Raw genomic sequence first — 24,176 nt, 5'->3', positions numbered from 1 at the left:
AGTTCTTTCACAAATAGATTCTCCAAAATCAGCTAATGCTTCACTTTTCTTCTTTTATGAACGAAACAAATTTCCTAAATGTCTTCAATGCTATGATCTGAGTGTTGAGTTTTTTCAACAGCAAGAGGGAAGAAGACTTCTGTGTGAGAACCTACTGGCCTTTTTCCAGCATTGTTGTCTTCAGGCAGCCAATGGTACTCCAGGGCCCGTGAGCTATTTGCCTGCAGCTCATCACTATGGCTCCCACGGGAATAGATTTTTTGGCAACTGTGCTAGAGAATCTGCACATTTCCCTGTCCTGCAACTGTATCCACCAGGGAGCCCACACTGGGACCCACGCCTCCCTTGCGCCACAGCTGTGCAAGCAGGGGAAGCCCCAGGGCACGCTCTGCCTGCAGTCTCCAGTCAGAAATGCCACATGGTTCCAAGACACAATTTGTCATCCTTGGCTCTTCCCTCTCTATGCCCAGTAGGGTCCTGTGTAAAGCAAAACAGTGCTCAGGGCACCTGATCAGCAGTCGGCTCCAGCTCTGTAACTCTGCCTTTCAAATAAATAAATAAATAAGGATTCTTTAAAAAAAAAAGAAATTCAGGTGTCCCTTTACAAACCAACACTTGTAGTCATTCCACCTGATTGTAAAAAGTAAAACATATCAATTTGATAATAAATGTTGCTATAATGAAATTTTGATCAAGTTGTTAATATCTCACCTTTATTGACAAGAGTAAGCATGTCAGCTGTTGTCATTCAGAGACTTGGGGGAATTTATCAGGTCAAAGAAACGTATGATGAATCAACTGACCTTCAGCCCCCCGTTGTTAAGGAGAGGGACCAGCTGTCAATAAGGAAATATAAACACAGGGTACAAATGTGTTCAAGGTGGACTCTGGCTTCATTCATTGGATTACCCCTTCTGGAAAATGGTAATCATGTTCATTTCTTCATGTCAAAATGTAAGTTGACACAGCATTCATAAGTTTTGCAAAGTCTAAAATTTCAAATTTTGAAATTTTCAGAATCATGCGAGCATGCATTTTACTGTAACCTCCAAGCGTTTCTACAGTTCTGCAGTCTTTCTTGAATTTATCCACAAGAACCAATGGGACCTTCTATATGTCCATCAATACATTTTTAAAAAATATTTTATTTATTTGTTTGAGAGGTACAGTTACAGACAGTGAAAAAGAGAGAGACAGAGAGAAAGGTCTTCCTTCCGTTGGTTCACTCCCCATATAGCCACAATGGCTGGAGCTGCGCTGATCCGAAGCCAGGATCCAGGAGCCAGGAGCTTCTTCCCGGTCTCCCATGTGGGTGCAGGGGCCCAAGCACTTGGACCATTGTCTACTGCTTTCCCAGGCCATAGCAGAGAGCTGGATTGGAAGAGGAGCAGCCAGGACTAGAACCAGTGCCTACATGGGATGCCGGCGCCACAGGTGGAGGATTAACCTACTGCGCCACAGCACTGGCCCCTGTCTATCAACACATTTTTATTCATGCATTTGCCCTGGACTTAGCTAGGACAGTTGTGGTTTTGTATTGCTGCCTCTGTCTTCCTGTGTAGACTGTTATTGGTGGGGTTATGTAATATCCCAGTGTCTCATGCGCTGCCTGACACAATTCCTCCAATAACGAAAATATTTATAGAATAAATGAAAAAACACACAGATGATGCATGTACTCTCTAGAAAGTCAATAATACAGCTTATCCCTGTTAGAATTTGTAGATAAATAAATAAGAAAATTTCCTTTGTTGGTAGATATGCCCTTAAGAAAAAAATACTATTTCTAGATCCAGGTGATGGATTCTGAGGGGTGGAGTGAGGTCATTGACCTAGGAGTCAGCACATACACAAAGAAAAGCCTCAAAGATAAAATTGCTTTTATCTGTAGCCATGGGATGTTGACCAGGTTGGAAGTCTGTTTTGGGGTTGATGTGAGGGGCCTTCCCTTCCCTTCATAAGAATTTACTGCTTAGGAAACATGCAGGAATTGGCTGCTTTCAATCTTGGCCCAACCACTTTTTAATTTGTCACCTGTCACCTAGGTGAGTTATTTACACTGAGCCCAACATCATCATTCTCAAAACAAACAAAAATATAGCAACTCCATTATTCTTAAAAATAAAATTCATACCTGGTTGTGGTAAAGGCTGATTTTCAGAAATATGTAGAAATTTCTGACATACTGTCAGGCATGTTTTCCATGCTCAACAAATAAATCTCAGTAGAATTTGAATCTGAGTGCTGTCTTTTGTGGAGAGTTTTATTTTTCCCTATAGGAGCATGGTTTTGATCGCACCATGAAAGTTAATGACTTGGTGCTATTTGTTTGGGCAAACTATGTGTTATCATTAATGTACTTCCGTAAAGCACAGGTTAAGGTTACCTGAGCTACATGGAATAAGAATCCGGTTCTAAACCCACCTGTGTTATGAAGAGGTCACACTATACTCTCACAAAAAATGTGCACAATACTCAATTATCTCTATTTTAGAGATAGAAAGGAAGACAAAGACAAGAGAGGAAAGTCAGCTTTAGAAGGTCACACAGCCAGTTGGTGAGCAAATAGGAAGATCATGTATGCTGCATTCACAGGCTACCACTCAGCTCTTTCATATTCTTGGTTGTGAAGTTGGAGGCAGGTGTGATACACTGAGACAACTGATTGTGTTTTTCTTAGTACTGGAAGCAAATATCAAGGAAGTTACACACATAGCCTTTGCCTTGTTTATTAATTTGTCTTTCCTTACTTTGCTACCCTTGAAATGGATTAAATTTGTACCTTTCTAAGGTTATCATTAAATATGAATGAAATGTATTTCATTTCCACTCCTTCCTCATTGTTTTGGTTGCTTGAAATCACCTAAAAGCAGGTGGATTTGATGGGGATTAAATCTTGACAGTGGGTAAACAGAGGTTGACGTTCTGGTTCCAAGTAACTATTAGGGAAATAATTAAACTGATTTTCTTGGTGACTTTATTTTTTGTTTCCTGTATGTGAAGGACATTTATTTGCATTATAAGAAAATTAATACAGTTCTATACTGTTATAAAATATGGGGTGTGTCCAATTAAAAATAAGAATAGATTTGGTAATTTCCTCCATATTATTCAATTTAAGCAACAATGACAGATTTTCTAATCAGCAAATAATTTATTTCAAGCCAATGTGTTTTAAAAGGTCAGACACTTGCCTTTGTTCTTTTCTTTGTAAGTTGATAACTGAAATATTTTCTTGTCTTTTGCCTTACATTTTCATTGAAGTTCATGTTGTGTTTCTTTTTTTTTACCACAGAAGCTGCAAATATTTATTTTTAATATTCTAGTCTCAGAATAAGAAATGATATTCTGTACCACAGCAACCATACTTACTTAGCATAAGAATGCAGTCTATTTTAAAAGCAATCGCATAGGTAAATGCAGCGCTGAGCTAGAATGATTTATTTTGGGAAACTTGGCTATAGGACAGAAACACTGACTGCTGAATTATTGGTGTAATCCTGGGATCAGGAACGTGCCTTCTCTGTGCTGGCCTCTGCCAAGGTCGCATTGTAGTCATGTTTTGATGATTTGAATATTCAACACCCTAATGTATTTGCATTTTCACAATCTTTAGGAAAGCAACGATGATGTGTTATAAACATAACAGTAATATCTGTGAGAGATCCCATTTGTTTCTTGGTAAGGTTTTTGTTTTTCAATAAAGGACAAACTAATCAGGATAGATTATAATTTCCTTTTCTTGAACAATGTAGAATATGTTTTATAAATGACATTTAGAGCTACAAATTGTCATCTATACCTACCATTTAAATTTAAAAGTATTAAAAATAAGACTTTGGGGGAGGGAGTAAGGCTATCTAAAATGTGGATTTTTTTTTTCTCTAAATACTGAGTTAAACAATTTGGCAAAATTTTAAACTTCTATCTACTTATCATCTATCTATCTAATAATCTAGAAATATGAGGTCATTTTCTTAAGATTCTAGACCATTTGCTTGGAGATTTCCTTCACTGAATGATTCCTTGATCTTTCTATTAGAACAGAATGTACAAGGATACATCAAAAACATTGAGGAAACATGGAATTAAAAGATAAGCGGTTTTTGGTGAAAAAGTTTTTGTAATCCATGCATGTATTTTTTCATAAAACACATTTTTCATGAAGTTTCTGAAGAGCCCTCATACGCATAGATTTCAGAGTTCTTTCACATAAAAATAAATTTATCTTCATTTTCCATGATTTTTTTGAAGTTCCCTCTCATTAGCAAAGAGCTTATTATCCAGGTCACTTTAATTCAGCCATATTGGAATGTTGTAGGTTGAACAAAAGGTATGAGTCCCTCTAAATCCTGAGGTCTTACTGTTCACAAAATAGTTTTTAAAAAGCCCATCCTGAGGTTGAGTGCCTGAGCGGTTGGCCTAGTGCTCACTTGGGACACCTGCATCCCTTATCAGAATGATGGGGTTCAAGTCCGGGCTCTGCTCCCAATTCCAGCTTTTTGTTAATATGAACCCGGAGAGGCAGCAGGAGATGGGTGTCTTGCTTGGCTGGGTCCCTGCCACTCACCTGGGAGACAGATTGTGTGTCCCACAATGGACTTGTATCTAAGAAAAAGGGAAAAGATCAACAGTAAAAATAAACAATTGAATTAGAAAATGGGCCAGGCTGGTTCCCTGGCTTACTAGGCTAATCCTCTGCCTGCTGCGCCGGTACCCTGGGTTCTAGTCCCGGTTGGGGCGCCAGATTCTGTCCCGGTTGCTCCTCTTCCAGTCCAGCTCTCTACTGTCGCTAGGGAGTGCAGTGGAGGATGGCCCAAGTGCTTGGGCCCTGCACCCGCATGGGAGACCAGGAGGAGGCACCTGGCTTCTGGCTTCGGATAGGCGCAGCGCGCCTGCCATAGCAGCCATTTGGTGGGTGAAGCAATGGAAGGAAGACCTTTCTCTCTGTCTCTCTCTCTCACTGTTTAACTTTGCCTGTCAAAAAGAAAAGAAAAGAAAGAAAGAAAGAAAGAAAGAAAGAAAGAAAGAAAGAAAGAAGAAAGAAAGAAAGAAAGAAAGAAAGAAAGAAAGAAAGAGAAAGAAAGAAAGAAAGAAAGAAAGAAAGAGAAAGAAAGAAAGAAAGAAAAGAAAAAAAAAAACAAAATGGAAAATGGGTCAAAGAACACACATCTCACTGTTCAGGCAGCAAGTCATTGCATGAATCATATTTATTAGAGAGCTCAGAGAGGGCACCCGATAAGCAATCGGATTCTTGAGCTAGGAGCTCAGGGTGGAAGCTGGGGCCAGCAAGGCACATTTGGGAATGTGCATCAGTTACAGCTAGATTTAAGTGGTGTGACATCAGTGATCAGTGTAACTAAAGGAAAACCTCAGGGGTTAAGCCCTGGGGCACTTCTCTATTCCCTGATGATTAGTGACCATGCACATTTCTTATGTGCCCCTTGATCCTTTGTATTTCCATTTTTGAAAAATGTCTGTTCAGGTCCTTGGCCTATTCCTTAATTGGATTGTTTTGTTGTTACTGAATTACTTGATATTCTTACATAGTCTGTATATTAATTGATCACTTGAAATTTTAAAACTATTTATGGCACAATATATTTATAAAATGGCAATGTATAATTACAAATAACATGCAATTATATTTGTAGCACAGGTAAAGGTATAATGTAAAATATCAAACCAAAGAATAGCAGAGGGAATGAGAAGTGTCGCATGCATGAAGTGAACTTTTGCTATTTGTAGGAGAATTAGGATAATTAAAGATGTTTCAACAAGCTCCAGAATTTTTGCAAGATTTTAAAACAAAGAGATACAGCTAAGGAGGTAATAAAGGATATCCAAAGTAACCTTGGGGAACAAAATAAAACTCCATGGAACAAAACGCTGAAACCAAAGTCAGGGTGACAATATCGATACCAGACTTTATATATTTGGCAGAAAATCGGAAAAGGAGCAAAATCTTTCAAGGTCTAAGCAGTCTTCAACAAAAAACTACCAGATAAAGCCTCAGTGATAGCTGGAAGTTCAGTTCTTTGCCTTTAGTAATTGATACAGCTTTTAGATAGAAAATTAGAAAGGTTATCGAACACATGAACAACAACAACAAATCAGACCAACAAGACATTTTAGAGAATTCCACCATACCATTGCAGATTAAATATTTTCAAGGACATGTAGAAGCTTCATCAAGATAGTCTGTGCTATAAAAGAGTATTTAAAATTTTAGAAATAGAAATCACATTAAATAAATCAGCAGACTGCAATGAAATTCAGCTACAAAGCCAATGATATATATATATATATATATATATATTTACATAAATATTTAAAAGTAAAAGCATACTTCTGCCAAGTGCCATTTGGATATTTAAAACATTATTTGTGGGCCATACAGAATAATAAATTTTAAAATTAGCCAGCATTTTGGTATAGCTGGTGGAGCTGTTGCCTACAATACCGGCGTACCATATGAGCAACCCGTTCAATTTCTGGATGCTCCATTTCTGAGCCAGCTCTTGCTAATGCGCCAGGGAAAGCAGCAGAAGATGGCCCAAGTCCTTGAGTCCCTGCCACCGATGTGGGAGACATGGAGGAAGTGCCTGGCGCCTGGCTCCTGGCTTTGGCCAGGCCCAACTGTGGCCATTGAGGCCATTTGGGGAGTAAACCAGCAGATGGAAGATCTCTCTCTCTCTCTCTAACTCTGCACTTAAAATAAACATTTTTTAAAAATTAGCCTGCTACAGATTTATTGCATTCCAAGTCCCATCTGTGGTTTCCATGGCAGGGCCCAGTTCTTTGATTTCACAGGCCTTATGTCACCTGGATTTTCCCCACCTCTGCGAGGTCAATGAAGAAATCAAAGGGGAGAAAACAAATTGTCTTAGAATGAAAATGAAATCCCAGCATATAAAAATATAAGAGATGGGCCTGGTGCTGTGGTACAGTGGCTTAAGCTGCTGCCTGTGGAGCCAGCATCTTGAATGTGCACAATTTCAAGTCCTAGCTGCTCCATTTCTGATCCAGCTCCCTGCTAATGCACCTGAGAAAGCATCAGAAGATGGCTCAACTGCTTGGCCCCCTGCACCCATGTGGGAGACCTGGAAGAAGCTCTAGGATCGTGGCTTCGGCTTGATCCAGTCCCAACCAATGCGGCCACTGGGGGAGTGAACCATTGGATGGAAATCTCTCTGTCTCTGTCTCTTCCTTGCTCTTTTAACTCTGCCTTCAAATAAATAAATAAAACTATTAAATAAATATATATATATACACATACATAAAATGTTAAACCAGTGCTTAGTGAGAAATTAATACCATTAAATGTGAATAGGAAAAAAAATTAAGTTCTTAAGGCCATTATTTGTTTTCAGTTTAAGAAATTAGAAAAAGAAGAGCCAAGTATATCTTCAGTAGAAAGAGAAAGAGAACACTTAAGAATGAAAATTTATAAAATAAATTTTAAATGTATATAATAAAAAAGAAAATTATGAAATAGAAAGCATCAACACAGCATTAATAACAATGAAATAAAATGATGCTTCTTTAACTGATCAATGAAATTTATGTGTCTCAAGAAGGCCCAGACATAAAGGAGAAAATAATTACACCAATATTAGAATTAAAAAGAGGAACATCATAAAATACAAAATATATATAAAACATAACATACATTCATATACAATGAATATATTAAGTTATATTAACATATAGAAGTCATTATGGACAAATGTTTATTTGTTTTTTTCATTTTTAATTTTAATTTTAGTTATTCTTAACAAATTCAATATGATTTGTATATTCAAGTCTAAGAATGATTGTCCCTACCTCCCTATCCATCTCTCTCCCCACCTTACATATTTCTATCATTCTTTTTATTTAGCTTTTGAGATAATATTTTAAATTTACATTAAAGTAAAAAGGATTAATACTCATTGAATAAGTAGTTTAACAAATAAAAGACAAAAATACCCTGGTTTAGTGAAAATATAAAAAACAGCTATATATTGTAATTGAATGGAAAAATGACCATTTCAGCCATATACAGTTTTTTGTCAATTAGTCATAAAATTTCTTTCAATGAAATAGAACAAATGACAATGTAACATCTAGATGTTTCCTGTGTGGTTACAAGATAATAATTGAGTTTATTTAGACTTTATACAATTTGCTCTCAACAGTTTATGCAGAGAAATAATTTTATGCAGATTGCAATGCAAATAATTATATATTACATGTTTTGAACTCTACTATCTACTACAGATCAGGGAAACCATATGGTATTTGTCTTTGGCACTGGCTTATTTCAAGAAATATAATGGCTTCCAGTTGTAAGCATTTTGTTGTGAAAGAGAAGATTTCGTAGTGTATATATAATACATTTTCATTATTCAGTTATCCACTGATGGACGTTTGAGTTGATTCCATATCAAGTATGGTAAACATGGGGTACAGAAAACTCTTTCATGTGTTGATTAGATTTCATCTGGGTAAATTCACAGGAGTGGGATGGCTGGGTCATATGTTAGATCTACTTTGAGATTTCTGAGAAATCTCCATACTGCCTTCCACAATGGCTATCCTACTTTACATTCCCACCAACAGTGGATTAGGGAACATTTTCCTCACACCCTCACAGGCATTTATTATTTATTGAATTCTATATGAAAGCCATTCTAACTGGGGCATGGTGAAACATAATTGTGGTCTCTATTTGCATTTCCCTGTTGGTTAGTGATCCTGAGAAGTTTTTCATGTGTCTGCTGGCCTTTTGAATTTCATCATTTGGAAAATGCCTATTCAAGTCTTTAATCCATTTCTTAACTGGATTATTTATTTTGTTGTTGATTATCTGAGCTCTTTACAGATTCTGGATGTCAATCCTTTATCAGTTGCATAGTTTGCAAATATTTTCTTCCATTCTGTTGGTTGCCTCCTCACATTGCTGAGTGTTTCCTTTGCAGTACAAAAGCTTCTTAGTTGATCTGGTCCCATTTGTCCATTTTTATTTTGATTGCCTGTGCCTTGGGTGTCTTTGCCTATGACAATTTCGTGGAGTTTCCTCAATAATCTCTAACAATTTGATGGTATCAGATCATAGACTTAGATCCTTGATTCATTTTGAGTGGATTTCTGTGTAAAGTGTAAGGTAAGGGTCTTGTTTGAGACTTCTGCACACAGAGATCCAATTTATCCAGCTCCATTTGTTGAAGGGACTGTCATTTCTCCAGGGATTGATTTTAGCTCCTTTGTCAAAGATTAGTCAGTTTTAAATGTATGAGTTGATTTCTGAAGTTTGTATTCTGTTCCATTTCTCTACATGTCTATTTTTGTGCCAGTACCAGAGTGATTATAACTGCCCTGTGTTTTGAAATGTGGTATTGCAATGCCTCTTGCCATTTTTTTTATTCTTTAAGACTACTTTAGGTATTTGGTGTCTCTTGAGTGTCCATAAAAATTTTTGCACTAGTTTTTCTCAATATGAAATGAATGTCATTGGTACTTTAATTTTTTTTTTTTTTAACAGGCAGAGTGGATAGTGAGAGAGAGAGAGACAGACAGAAAGGTCTTCCTTTTTGCCGTTGGTTTACCCTCCAATGGCCGCTGCAGCCGGCACATCTCGCTGATCCGAAGCCAGGAGCCAGGTGCTTCTCCTGGTCTCCCATGCGGGTGCAGGGCCCAAGCACTTGGGCCATCCTCCACTACCTTCCCGGGCCATAGCAGAGAGCTGGCCTGGAAGAGGGGCAACCGGGATAGAATCCGGTGCCCTAATTGGGACTAGAACCCGCTGTGCCGGCGCTGCAAGGCGGAGGATTAGCCTGTTAAGCCACGGCGCCGGCCGTCATTGGTACTTTAATTGAGATCACATTGAATCTTTAAATTTCTTTCAGTAGTATGGACAATTTGATGATTTTAATACTTCCAATCCATAAACATGCAAGATTTTTCTGTTTTGTGTGTGTGTGTGTGTGTTTTCTTCTACTTTTTTATGTTTTGTAATTTTTATCATAGATATCTTTCACCTCCTGGGTTAAATTTATTCCAATATGTTTAAATTTTTTGTAGCTCTTGTGAATGGGCCTGACCTTAAATGTTCTTTCTCAGCTATGACACTGTCTGTGTATACAAAGTTATTGATTTTTTAGGTGTTAATTTTATATCCTGCAACTTTACAAAACCCCTTATGAGTTCCAGTAATCTCTTAGTGGAATCTTTTGTTTACCCTATATATAGAATCATGTATCTGCAACCAAGGGTAATTTGACTTCCTCCTTTGCAATTTGCATCCTTTGAAATGTTTTTCTTCCCTAAAGCCTTGGCCTAAAACTTCCAGAACTATATTGAATAACAATGGTGAAAGTGGGCAACTTTGTCTGGTTCTGGATCTTAGTGGAAATGCTTCCAACTTGTGTTTAGGAATGTTCCTTCTAAACCCAATTTGCTTATGGCTAATATCATGAAATGATGCTGTATTTTATCAAATGCTTTCTCTGCATTTACTAAGATAATCATGATATTTATTCTTTAATTTGCTAATCAGATGTATCACATTTACCGATTTTCTTTATTTTAAGACTTATTTATTTATCTGAGAGGTAGAGTTACAGACAGGGAGGGAGACACAGAGAGAAAGATCTTCCATCTGCTAGTTCACTTCCAAAAATGGTTGTAACAGCCAGAACTGAGCCAATCTGATGCCAGGAGCCAAGAGCTTCTTCCCTGTCTCCCGTGTGGGTGCAGGGACCCAAGTGCTTGGTTTATCTTCCACTACTATCCCAGGCCATAGCAGAGCACTAGATCAGAAAAGCTGGATCATGAAGCAGCCCCCATACGGGATGCTGGCACTACAGGTGGAGGCTTAGCCCATTATGTCATAGCGCTGACCCCTATTGATTTTTCTTATGATGAACCATCCCTGCATGCAAGAGATACATCACACTTGGTCTAGATGAATGATATTTCTGATGTATTGTTGAATTCTGTTTTCTAGTCTTTTGTTGAAGATTGTTGCATCTATTTTCATCAGGGATACATTTTGTTTTCTTTTTTGTATCTTTTTCTGGTTTTACAATAAGGGGGATATCGGATTAATGTAATTAGTTTTGGATGATTTCCTCATTTTCAATTGCTTTGCATAGTTTGAGAAGAATTAGAATTAGTTCTATAAAGGTTTGGTAGAGTTTAGCAATGATACCATTCAATACTGGGCTTTTCTATGTTGGGAGGTTCTTTATTACTGATCCCATGGCCATCTTGGTTATTGGTCTGTTTAGGTTTTTAATGTCTTTGTGTTTCAATTTTGGCAGATTGTGTATGTCCAGAAATCTGCCCATCTCTTCTAGATTTCCAATTTGTTTGCCATATAGCTATTTGTAGTAATTCCTGATGATTTTTATTTTATTTCTGTGGTATCTCTTGTTAAATCTCTTTTTTCATCTTGACTTTATTGATTTGATTGTTCTGCCTATTTTTTTTTTTTTGGTTAGTTTGGCCAATGTTGTATTAATTTTCTCTAGGCCCTTAAGCTTCATTGATAGCTCATTTATTTGATGTCTTTCCAATTTCTTTGTTGGCACCAATTATTAGAAACTTAACTCTTATTACTACTTTTGCTATATCACAGAAGTTTTGATATGTTGCATAGTCATCTTCACTCATTTTCAGGAATTTTTTGATTTACAGTTTGATTTCTTATATGACCCACTATTCATTAAGGAAAATGTTGTTCGGTTTCCATGTGTTTACATATTTTCTGTAGATTCTTACGTTGTTAATTTCTAGCTTCATTTCATTGTGGTCAGAAAAGATACATTTCATGATTTTAATTATTTTGAATTTGCTGAGACTTGTTTATGCCTAGCATATGAACCATCCTAGACAAAGTTCCATGCACCAATGAAAAGAATGTGCATTCTTCAACGGTGGGATGGAATGTTGTGTAGATATCAGTGAGGTCCATTGGTTCATAGTGTAGATTAGCTGTTGTTTCTTTGTTGATTATCCGTCTATTTGCTCTGTCTTTTGATGGAAGTAGTGTGCTGAAGACCCCATTTTTTATTGTATTGGATTCTATGTCTCTTACTGGATCCATTAACAAATTATTTAAATATCCAGGGACCCTGACATTGGGTTCATGTACTTTTATTATTGTCACATATTCCTGTTGAATTGATCCCTTAAACATTAGCTAATGCTCTTCTTGGTCTCTTTTGTTTTTTGTTAATGTCTGTTCTGATATTAGAACGGCTACGTCTGCTCATTTTTCCTTTCCATTTGCATGGAATCGTGTTTTCCAACCTTTCACTTTCAGTCTGTGTGTTTCTTTTTTGGCGAGATGTATTTCTTGTAGGCACCAAACAGATGGGTGATATTTTTTAATTCATTCAGCCAATCAATGTCTTTCAATTGGAGAATTTAGGTCATTAACATTCAATTGATAAATAATCAATAAATATGGATAAATAATGTCTTAGACTTGTAATTTTCCTATAAATATTCCTATTGTTTGATTTGGATTTCTTTTGTATTTTACTAGGATGTTTTCTGCTCTTACATTCTTTCATAGTGATGGCTTTCTTTCTGTGTTTCTCTGTGATCCTGATGCATCAACTGTAAGGCTGGATGAATGGTGACAAATTCTTTCCATCTGTTTGTTATGGAAGGTCTTTATTTCATCTTCATTATTAATGGGAATTTTAAAGGCTACAGCATTCTGAGTTGACAGTTTTTCTTTTAACACTTGACAAATGTCTCTGTGTTCTCTTCTAGACTGCAGGGTTTCTGATGAGAAATAGGCTATCAGCCTAATGGGAGATCCTCTGAAAGTAATCTAACGTTTCTCTCATGCACATTTTAGAATCTTTTCTTTGTGTTTTACCTTTGAAAGTTCGACTATAAAGTTTTGTGGTGAACATTTTTTCTGATCGTGTCTATTAGGAGTTCTATGATTCTGATTAGGGAAGGATAGCAGAGGAAAGCAGAGGGAGTGTACTCCCAGGGGAGAGTTGAGGAGACATTTGCAGAGGAAATTCTACAGAAAGAAATTCAAGACCTATGAGGAAATGGAAAATTTTCTTTAAAGATGCAAATGGAGAGGCATGCTCAGAAAGATCCCCTTGTATAATGATACGTTTGTGTTCTAATTATAAACATCAACAAAAGAGAATTTTAGGCCGAGGTAACTTTACTGCTCAATACACTGGTTATTTAAGAAAGATAAGAGCATGCATTTGGATCAGAGGTTAAGATATCACTTGTTATGCTTGCATCCCATGTTATAGTGCTGCGTTCAAGTCCTAACTCTGCTGTCAATTCCAACTTCCTGCTAACACACACTCTGAGAGGCTGCTGGTGATGCCTAAAGTGATTGAGTTGCTGCCAGCCATGTAATAGGAGACCTGCAACCACCCAGGTGTGAGATGGGAGGCCCCTCCTTTCAAATAAAACAAAATAAATAAATCCTTTTTAAAAAATATAAATTCTTTTAGACTAGAGTAAGAAATATTTCCCAAAGATATAAGTTCCTTAATACCACAACAGAAAAAAACATTCCAAAGAAAGAAGCTGTGAGGATTAATATACCGTTTGAGAGTAGCAATACTTACTCTTAGAAATGTTGGTACTTAATAATAGCAAATACATAAAAATTATAATGAAGAATTGCCACATGGGAATTATTCAAGGAATGCAGGGTTGATTTCACAATAGAATATCAATATTGTTATTACTACAAATAGGTTAAAGATTAAAAGTTGGTTTATGTAAAGAGATGCAGAAAAAGCATTTATAAACTACAGCACCCATTCATGGTTTATAAAAATTAAATTCTTAGCAAATTAGTAAGATAATAGAATTTCCTCAGTGTGATAGAGAATATTTTTGAAAATCTACAACCAACAGCTTATATGATTTTGCAAATTATTTTCTTTTTAAGATTGAAGTTAAGGCAAGTATATCTGTTGTTAACATTTATTAAACATGTGTTGTAACTGGGGTTCCTACCAAGTGGCATAAGGCAAGAAAAGCACGTGAAACACATATAGATTGGGAAGGAAGAAATAAAGCTGCATGTATTCATAAGAAGAATAATCTTTTTTTAAAAAGGACTTATTTATTTATTTGAATGTCAGAGTTACAGAGAGAGAGAGAGAGATGGAGAGACAAAGAGAGAGAGAGACCTTCCATCCATAGTTCACTCCCCAAATGGTGGCAATAGCCGGGGTTAGACCAAGCTGAAGGCAGGAGCCTGGGACTCTAGACACTCAAGAGAGTGTCAGGGGTCAAAGTACTTGGGCCTGTTTTCCCAGGCATTATAGCAGGAATCTGGGTCAGAAGTGGAGCAGTAGGGACTTGAAATGGTGCTCATATGAGATGACAATATCAAAGGCGGCAGCTTAACCCACTATGCCACAATGCAGGCCCCAGAAAAAGTAGTCTTATATAGAAATTATAGATATATTCTAAAGACCCCCACACAACTAACAAAGTCACAGAATTCAAGGTCAACGTACAAAAAATATTAATATGTATATTAAATAATTGAAAGTTAAAATTTTAAAAGCCCAATAACATTTACGTAACAACAAAATACTTAAAATTAAAATTTTAAACAATAAATTACAAATTACATATTACAAATTTACATGACAACAAATTACATAAAGTTAAAATTTTTAAAGCCCAATAATATTTGCATAACAACAAAAATAAAAAAAAAAGCTTTGGATGAGTTTAACAAAGTATTTGCAAGACATATATGCTGAAAACTACCAAAGATGGTTGAGAGAAATTAAAGATGTCTACATAAATGTCAAGTTATAAAATGTTCATTAAATGAAGGACTCATTATTGTTACAATCTAAGATTTCCCTAAACTTAATCAATATACTGCCAGTCAAAAATCAACCATGCTTTTTTGGAAAGTGGCAGATTTATGCTGAAGTTATAGAAAACATAAATGATGTAGAATAACCAAACAATTTTCTGAAAGGCGGACAAAGTTGAAGGACTTCACTACCTAATTTTTAGGTGACAGTAACCAGGACATTGTGCTGACAATCATCAAGACAATAGAAAAGTATAGAAGGCCGGCGCCATGGCTTAACAGGCTAATCCTCCACCTTGCGGCGCCGGCACACCAGGTTCTAGTCCCGGTCGGGCTGCTGGATTCTGTCCCAGTTGCCCCTCTTCCAGGCCAGCTCTCTGCTATGGCCCGGAAAGGCAGTGGAAGATGGCCCAAGTGCTTGGGCCCTGCACCCGCATGGGAGACCAGGAGAAGCACCTGGCTCCTGGCTTCGGATCAGCGAGATGCGCTGGCCGCAGCGGCCATTGAAGGGTGAACCAATGGCAAAAAGGAAGACCTTTCTCTCTGTCTCTCTCTCACTATCCACTCTGCCTGTCAAAAATTTAAAAAAAAAAAAGAAAAGAAAAAGAAAAGTATAGAAAGCCTAGGGAAAAAATAGATTTATGTTTAATTGAGTTTTTATAAAGGTGGTTATAGGTGGTTTTTTGATAAATTGCTGAAAATTTCAATATCCAGATGCAAGACTTTAATTTTAACCCATACTTTCTACCACATATAAAACAGAGTCAAAATAACAAGTTGAAGAATGACACTGATGAACATGAACTGATTAAAAGATATTTTCAGAGGAGCAAAGGACAAAAGATACAGTTTGTCCAAGAAGCCAGTGTCATTCCTTTTCTGTAAGACCTGAGACCTTGTTGAATTAGGTCATAATCAAGAATCTTTAGCAACAGTATTCTGTAGCTTGTGCTGAAGTTATATGGGAAGAATCATCTTCTTCTAAGATTTATTTTATTTATTTGAAAGGCAGAATTACAGAGATTAGTAGAGACAGAGAGAGCGAGATCTTCCAAGCACGAGTTCACTCCCCAGATGGCCACAAGAGCTGAAGTTGAGCCAATGAGAAGTCAGGAGCCAGGAGCTTCTTCCAAGTCTCCCACATGGGTGCGGGGGCCCAAGTACAAGGGCTGTCTCCGCTGCTTTCCCAGGTGTATTAGCAGGGAGCTGGATCAGAAGTGAAGCGGCTGGGAGTCAAAATAGTGCCCAAATGTGATGCATTTAACCCTCTGCATCACAGCACTGGCCCAAAGAAGAATCTTCCTAATCTTGTTTCGTCTGACACATTTTTAGAAGATTCACATTTTGAGCTGCAGCTGAAAAACTCAAGTTGTGATCACTTATTGAATTCTAAGGGAACTAATTACAAATATATTCTTTCACTTAATTCTGTGCATTTTGAAGCACAAATGTCTTAATACTGAAGAATTTCAGTTTTTCTATGTTCTTTTTTTTTGTTGTTGCTTATGCTGTTGGTGTCATATGTAAGAAACTAGTGCCTGATGTGAGGTTATACAGACATACAATCTTGCTTTTTTCTAAGTTTGATTATTTTTGGTCTTACATTTAGATCTTTGATCTTGTTGAGTTAATTTTTGTATGTGGTATTTGGGAGGTCTGGTTTTATTATTTATATACAGAAATCCAGTTTTCCAGGGCTATTTTCCTGTTGAATTTTCTTTTTTTTAATTTTAATTTATTTTATTTTTTAACTTTTATTTAATAAATATAAGTTTCCAAAGTACAACTTTTGGATTATAGCAGCTTTTTCTCCCCATAACCTCCTACAACCATCCCATCTCCTGCTCCCTCTCCCATCCCATTCACATCAAGATTCATTTTCAATTATCTTTATATACAGAAGATAAATTTAGTATATATTACGTAAAGACTTGAACAGTTTGCACCCACACAGAAACACAAAGTATAAAGTACTGTTTGAGTACTAGTTATACCGTCAATTCACATAGTACAACACATTAAGGACAGAGATCTTACATGGGGAGTAAGGGCACAGTGACTCCTGTTGTTGATTTAACATCAGGTGTCAGTAATCACCTGAGACTCTTGTCATGAATTGCCAAGGCTACAGAAGCCTCTTGAGTTTGCCAACTCCAATCTTATTTAGACAAGGCCATAGTCAAAGTGGAAGTTCTCTCCTCCCTTCAGAGAAAGGTACCTCCTTTTTTGATGGTTCCTTCTTTCAGCTGGGATCTCACTCACAGAGATCTTTCATTTAGGTCATTTTTTTTTTTCCAGAGTGTCTTGGCTTTCCATGCCTGAGAAACTCTAATGGTTTTTTTTTTTGTTTTTTTGTTTTTTTGTTTTTTTTTTTTTTTGACAGGCAGAGTGGACAGTGAGAGAGAGAGACAGAGAGAAAGGTCTTCCTTTACCACTGGCTCACCCCCCAATGGCAGCCGCAGCCAGTGTGCTGCATTCAGCGCACCGCGCTGATCCGAAGCCAGGAGCCAGGTGCTTCTCCTGGTCTCCCATGCGGGTGCAGGGCCCAAGCACTTGGGCCATCCTCCACTGCCTTCCCGGGCCACAGCAGAGAGCTGGCCTGGAAGAGGGGCAACCGGGACAGAATCCGGCGCCCCGACCATTCTAGAACCTGGGGTGCCAGCGCTGCAGGTGGAGAATTAGCCTATTGAGCTGCGGGGCCGGCCGGGATATGTACTCTATAGAATAGTATACAGCGGTAAAAAAAAAATGAAATCTGGTTATTTGCAACAAAAGGGAGGTATCTGGAAAACATCATGCTGAGTGAATTAAGCCAGTCCCAAAGGGATAAATATCATATGTTCTTCATGATCAGTGACAACTAACCTATTGAATTTTCTTAACACTTAAGTCAAAAATCAATTAATTATAAACACATGGTTTCATTTCAGGGCCCCAACTCTAGTCAATTGATCCATATGTCAATCACCTTGCTGGTACTCCTGTCTTGATTACTGTATATTTTTGATAAATTTGAGAATTCAAAAGTGTGAGTCTTCCAATTTTTTTTTTAACTAAAGATTGTTTGGGCAATTTTTGAGCTCATGCATTTCCTGATGAAATTTATGATAACACTAAAATCAGTGGGAATATTAATTGAGATTTCATTTCATCTTTGGAACAGAATGTGAAGTGTTGATAACAGAATTAACTAATTCATGAACACAAGATATCTTCCATTTATTGAAAGCTTTTAAACTTCCTTCAGGATGTTTTGTAGTTTTTAGTTTATGAGTCTTGTATGTCTTTGATTATTTGGTATTCAATGAATTTATTATTTTTAGTGTTATATAACATGTATTTGTCTTCTCAAAGTCATTTCATGATATTTAGTTATTCATATAGACAAGTAAAACTGAATTTTATATACTGATATGGTGTATATATATAATATACTGATATATTCCATAGCTTTGTAAACTCATTTACTACCTCTAAGCTTTTCTGTGAACTTCTGAAGATTTTCTATAAACAAGATCTTGCTGTCCGTGAATAGAAATAGTTTTAAATTTTCTCCAGTCTGGATGTCTTTTATTTCTTTTTCTTATTCATTTGCTTGGGATAGAAACTCAGGTACAATGTTGAATAGTAGTAACAAAATGGGACCTAATTATCTTACATTTTAGCATAAAAGCTTCTGGTTTTTCATCATTAAGAAATGTATCAATGGGCTTTTCATAAATTTTTAGAAGGTTAAATAGTTTGCTGCTATTCAGAGTTTTAAAATATTTTTATAATGAAAGGCTTTGTATTTACCAAAGTATTTTTGTTTCTTCTATTCAGATACAATGCATTTTCCTTTATTCTATTAATATACCATATTATTGAGTGATTTCTGTATTTTTTAAAATTTTGTAACATTAGAATAAATGCAATTTGCTCATGGTTCATTTTTGTTTTTGTGTGTTGCTGAATAAATTTCCAATACTTTATTGAAAAGTTTTGTGTATATAATCATAAGGGAAACTGGTCTTATATCTTACTTGATTTTTATTGGGTAAAGTGGCCTCAAATAATATGTTATGAAATATTTCCTTCAATTCTGTTTTTTGAAGAATTTTGAATGATTAGTGTTAATTCTTACTGAATGTTTGATAGAATTTACTAATGACATCATCTATAGATCAGGGCAAGTTGGGAGGGGTGATATGATTTGTTGAGAAATTCAATCACTTTACTTTTTATGGGTTTATTTGTATTTTGTCATTTCCTCTAAATCTAATGTCATACTTTATAGAATCATTTATTCAATCAATCTATGTCATCTTATTTAGTTGCATAATGTTGGTCACGATATTTCATTATATTCATTTTTGTTTTATGAAGTCATTATTAATGTCTCTTTTTTCATTCCTGCTTGAAGTAATTTGAGTCTGTGCTCTTTCTTTTGGGTCTGCTTAAATTTTATCAGTTGTGCTGATATTTTCAAAGAATCAGTTGCTATATACCTGATGTTATCCTATTGCCTTTTTAAATGTATTTCTGCTCTCATTTAATTCATTTGTGTTTGCATTAGTTTTTCCTTTCCTTCATTTTCTTTGTGATTCAATTTGTTCTTCTTTTTCTGTTATTTTAAAGGTGTATTTTTAGGTCGGTGCCGTGGCTTAACTGGCTAATCCTCCACCTTGCGGCGCCGGCACACCGGGTTCTAGTCCCGGTCGGGGCGCCAGATTCTATTCCGGTTGCCCCTCTTCCAGGCCAGCTCTCTGCTATGGCCCGGGAAGGCAGTGGAGGATGGCCCAAGTGCTTGGGGCCTGCACCCGCATGGGAGACCAGGAAAAAGCACCTGGCTCCTGGCATCGGATCAGCGCGATGCGCCTGCCGCAGCAGCCATTGGAGGGTGAACCAGCAAAAAAGCCATCTGCACATTAATGTTTATTGCAGCTCAATTCACAATAGCTAAGACCTGGAACCAACCCAAATGCCCATCAACAGTAGACTGGATAAAGAAATTATGGGACATGTACTCCATAGAATACTATACAGCAGTAAGAAACAATGAAACCCAGTCATTTGCAACAAGATGGAGGAATCTGGAAAACATCATGCTGAGTGAATTAAGCCAGTCCCAAAGAGACAAATTTCATTTGTTTTCCCTGATCAGCGACAACTGAGCACCAAAGGGGAAACCTGTGGAAGTGAAATGGACACTATAAGAAACGATGACCTGATCAGCTCTTGTCCTGACTCTAGATGTACAATGTAATACTTTATCCTTTTTAGTATTTGTTGTTGTTGTTGTTCTAGTACTAGTGGTTGAACTCTGTAAATAACACACAATTATTCTTAGGTGTTTAAATTTTAACTGAAAAGTGATCCCTGTTAAATTTAAGAGTGGAAAAAGAGAGGGAGGAGATGTACAATTTGGGACATGCACAATCTGACTTGCCGCAAATGATGGAGTTAGAAATGTACCAGGGGATTCCAATACAATCCCATCAAGGTGGCATGTACCAATGCCATCTCACTAGTCCAAGTGATTAATTTCAGTTCACAACCGATGGCTCTGATAGGTCTAAGAATCAAAGGGATCACACAAATAAGACAAGTGTCTGCTAATACTAACTGATAGAATCAAAAAGAGAGAGAAAGATCCAACATGGGAAGTGGGATACACAGCAGACTCATAGAATGGCAGATGTCCTAAACAACACTCTGGCCTCAGAATCAGCCCTTAAGGCATTCGGATCTGGCTGAAGAGCCCATGAGAGTATTGTAGCCAAGACACCATGGAAAAGAAAAAAAAGAAGACCTAAATGAAAGATCTCTGTGAGTGAGATCCCAGTGGAAAGAACGGGGCCATCAAAGAAGGAGGTACCTTTCTCCGAAGGGAGGAGAGAACTTCCACTTTGACTATGACCCTATCGGAATAAGATCAAAGTCAGCGAACTCTAAAGGCTTCCATAGCCCTGGCAGCTCATGACTAGAGCCTAGGGAGATTACTGACGCCATGAATAGGAGTGTCAAATTGTTAAGTCAGCAACAGGAGTCACTGTGTACTTACATCCCATGTGGGATCTGTCCTTAATGTGTTATCTAATGTGCAGTGATGCTATAACTAGTACTGAAACAGTATTTTTATACTTTGTGTTTCTGTGTGGGTACAAACTGATGAGGTCTTTACTGATTATATACTGAATTGATCTTCTGTATATAAAGATAATTGGAAATGAAAAAAAAAATCCTGGTGTTAAATTGGAAATGGCATAGAAAATTAATTAATTTTTAAAAAAATATTATGTAGGATCTCTGTCTTTAATGTGCTGTACACTGTTATTTAATGCTATAACTAGTGCTCCAACAGTAGTTTTTTTTTTTTTTTACTATGTGTTGCTATATGGCGGCAAACTGTTGAAATCGTTACCTAATATATACTAAACTGATCTTCTGTATATAAAGAGAATTGAAAATGAATCATGATGTGATTGGAAGGGGAGAGGGAGCGGGAAAGGGGAGGGTTGTGGGTGGGAGGGAAGTTTTGGGAGGGGGAAGCCATTGTAACCCATAAGCTGTACTTTGGAAATTTATATTCATTAAATAAAAGTTTAATTTAAAAAAAAAAGGAAGACCTTTCTCTCTGTCTCTCTCACTATCCACTCTGCCTGTCAAAAAAAATAAAAATTAAAAACAAAGGTGTATTGTTAAGTTATTGATTTGAGCTCTTCATTTTTGACACAGTGCCTATGGCTATAAATCCCCTTATTAGCATTACTTTAGGTTTATTCCATAACTTATGAGTGACCTGTTTCATTAAACCACTTTTTAGTTATTCATGTAATTTATTTGAAAGGCAGGGAAGAGAGGGAGAAAAATAGAGAAAGAGAGGGATGTCTCAAATACCAGTTCACAATCCAAATGCCCAGAAAAGTCAGGGCTTGTCCAGACCAAAACCAGAATCCTGCAACTCCATCCAGGTCTTCCACGTGGATAACAGGGACCCAGATATTTGAGCCATAACCTGCTTCCTCCCAAGGTGCGTAGTATTATCAAGCTGGAAGCAACAGTGTAGTCAGGACTTGAACCTAGGCCCTCTGACATGGGATTCAGGCATCCCAAGCGGTGTCTTAACCACTGAGACAAATGATTACCCCAACACATGTTTAATTTAATTCCTCTCAAGTATGTTGCAATTGCCCTGTGCTTTCTTTAATTCTTCAGACACGGATTTTTATTATTTTTGGATTTATTTATTTATATTTATTTGGAAGGCAGATTGACAGAAAGAATGGGAGAGACAGAAATGTAGATGACAGATAGATAAAAGATGGAGAGATTAGAGATTTCCTATTCACTGGTTTATTCTCCAATGTCAAGAGCAAGGTCTGAGCCATGCAGAAGCAAGGGTCCAGGAACACCATCTTCATCTGCCATGTGGGAAACAGAGGCCCGAGCACCTGGGCCATCATCTTCTGTCTTCCCAGGTTCATTGCTGATGGGAAGCAGATCAGCGGGGGCTCAAATGGTACCCCAAAGTGAGTGTCAGCATTGCAAGTGGCAGCTTAACCTGCTGTGCCATGATGCCAGCCCCCGGGCACCATTTCGTTAATTATTAAACATATTAAAATGTTCAAAATTTTGTCAAGTAAGTTCAACATCTGTGTTTCCCCATGGTAAATTTGTATTGCTTGTTGTTTGTTGTTTTTTTGTTTTGTTTGTTTTCCACATGCTGTTAAAATGTTCCTGTTTTTGGCATTCCTCACACTTGTTTCTGAAATGTAGACTTTCATATGATATATCAACATAATAAGTACCGCAAAAATAAATCATGCATGTGATATGTGATATGTGTCAAGTTCACCTCTTCTTCAAGGTTTGTTCTTACTGCTGCCTTTCTGTTCATTTACAACTTTTCTGAAACAATTTTACTAAGTCAGCTTTCTTTATAGTTTGTGGCCTCTCACACAGGGTTAGCTGAATGGTTGGATATTTCCCAAAATTCTGGGAAATAATACGCTTTTTTGTTTTGCTTTGTGTTTTCTGTTTTGCTTAGCAGAAGATGTCTGTGTGAGTCGGGGTCAATCCCGCAACACGCACTCAGCCAGCGTGTTTACAACTCTGTCTGCCCTTCCTTTCTAGCCTCAAGGTCAACCAAAGGACAAAGCTTGAGCCTTTTTCAGATATTTTCTGAAGATGTGCATGGTCCTGCAAATGACTGGCTTTCTGGATTTCTGGGCTCCTCACAGCCTCATGCAGACCCTGATTTCCCCAGCAAGTCTTTAAAGGCTTTTTGTTTAGTTTGTTATTTGCCCCAACTGTTATCATCTCCTCAGGCATCTGCAATATTAAACACTTGCTGCTGATTCCCTTTGCTAAAGACTTCTGAGAAAAAGACGATTTGCATAATTGAGCTCTGAGTCAGACCAAACAAAGACATGTGTTGGGAGTGAGGTTTTCCAGGAGAACTGTCAGACAGGTCAAATAATGATGACCTCTGAGAATGCAGTTTTGAAAGTGCTCCACTTCCTCTCACTCCTGTGGCTGCTCATTTTCTCGGTGATTTGGGGATGTTGGTTCTCAAGGATACTGTGAAGCTGGACAGAGGAATAGGATATTTTGCCCTGGGAATAGGGCAAGATAAAGTGCCACAAAACTCACTGTTTTTACTGAGAGTTAGCTGTTTCACTTAAATACACGCTTCCCAGATTGTTGCAAGCTTCTGTTTAATTCCTGGTGTTCGGTTGCTTTGCCCAATTCTGGGTAGAGTTTGCTTTGCTTTTGTGAAAGAGACACTTTTTAGAGGTTCATAGTCAGTCATTCCAGAAGATTCTGAGATTTTTTTTTTTTTGAATGTGGAGTAAGCAAAGATTAATTACAACACAGGATGCAATGTACATGAAAAGAAATAACTACAATTCACATATCATATTCTTAAGAATTATTGGATTCTTGCTTAAGCAAAGTAATAGTGAAGCCATAGGTTCAGAAATAAGAAGGACAGATCTGAGAAAGCACTCGTATCTGTTACACTTTATAAAACTCAGAAAATCTGATAAAAATGGAGAAAAGACTTCAAAAAGAAAGATATAGAAATGGTTCATAAATATCCAATTCTTGGTTATTATATATTTTTCTCCACTAAAAGAAAACAAATATTAGATAAAGAACAGATGACATGGTTGGGACAGGGAAGTTCCAGAATGACTGGGGTTTCTTATTCTACCAGAAAATGGTGATGTGTACAAAGTATAAAAGGAGCATGCCACAAAGTCACAGAAACTAAGACAAAAGGACTTCCACTGGCCAATTCTGGAACAATTTGGGAATAAAAATAAAGAATGATAATAATGCATGCAATGAATCCAGGGAATATTTT

Source organism: Lepus europaeus, chromosome 13, assembly GCF_033115175.1.
Source record: "Lepus europaeus isolate LE1 chromosome 13, mLepTim1.pri, whole genome shotgun sequence".
NCBI classification, from domain to species: domain Eukaryota; kingdom Metazoa; phylum Chordata; class Mammalia; order Lagomorpha; family Leporidae; genus Lepus; species Lepus europaeus.
The sequence above is the reverse complement of the archived record's forward strand: the minus strand, read 5'-3'. Positions refer to the sequence as shown.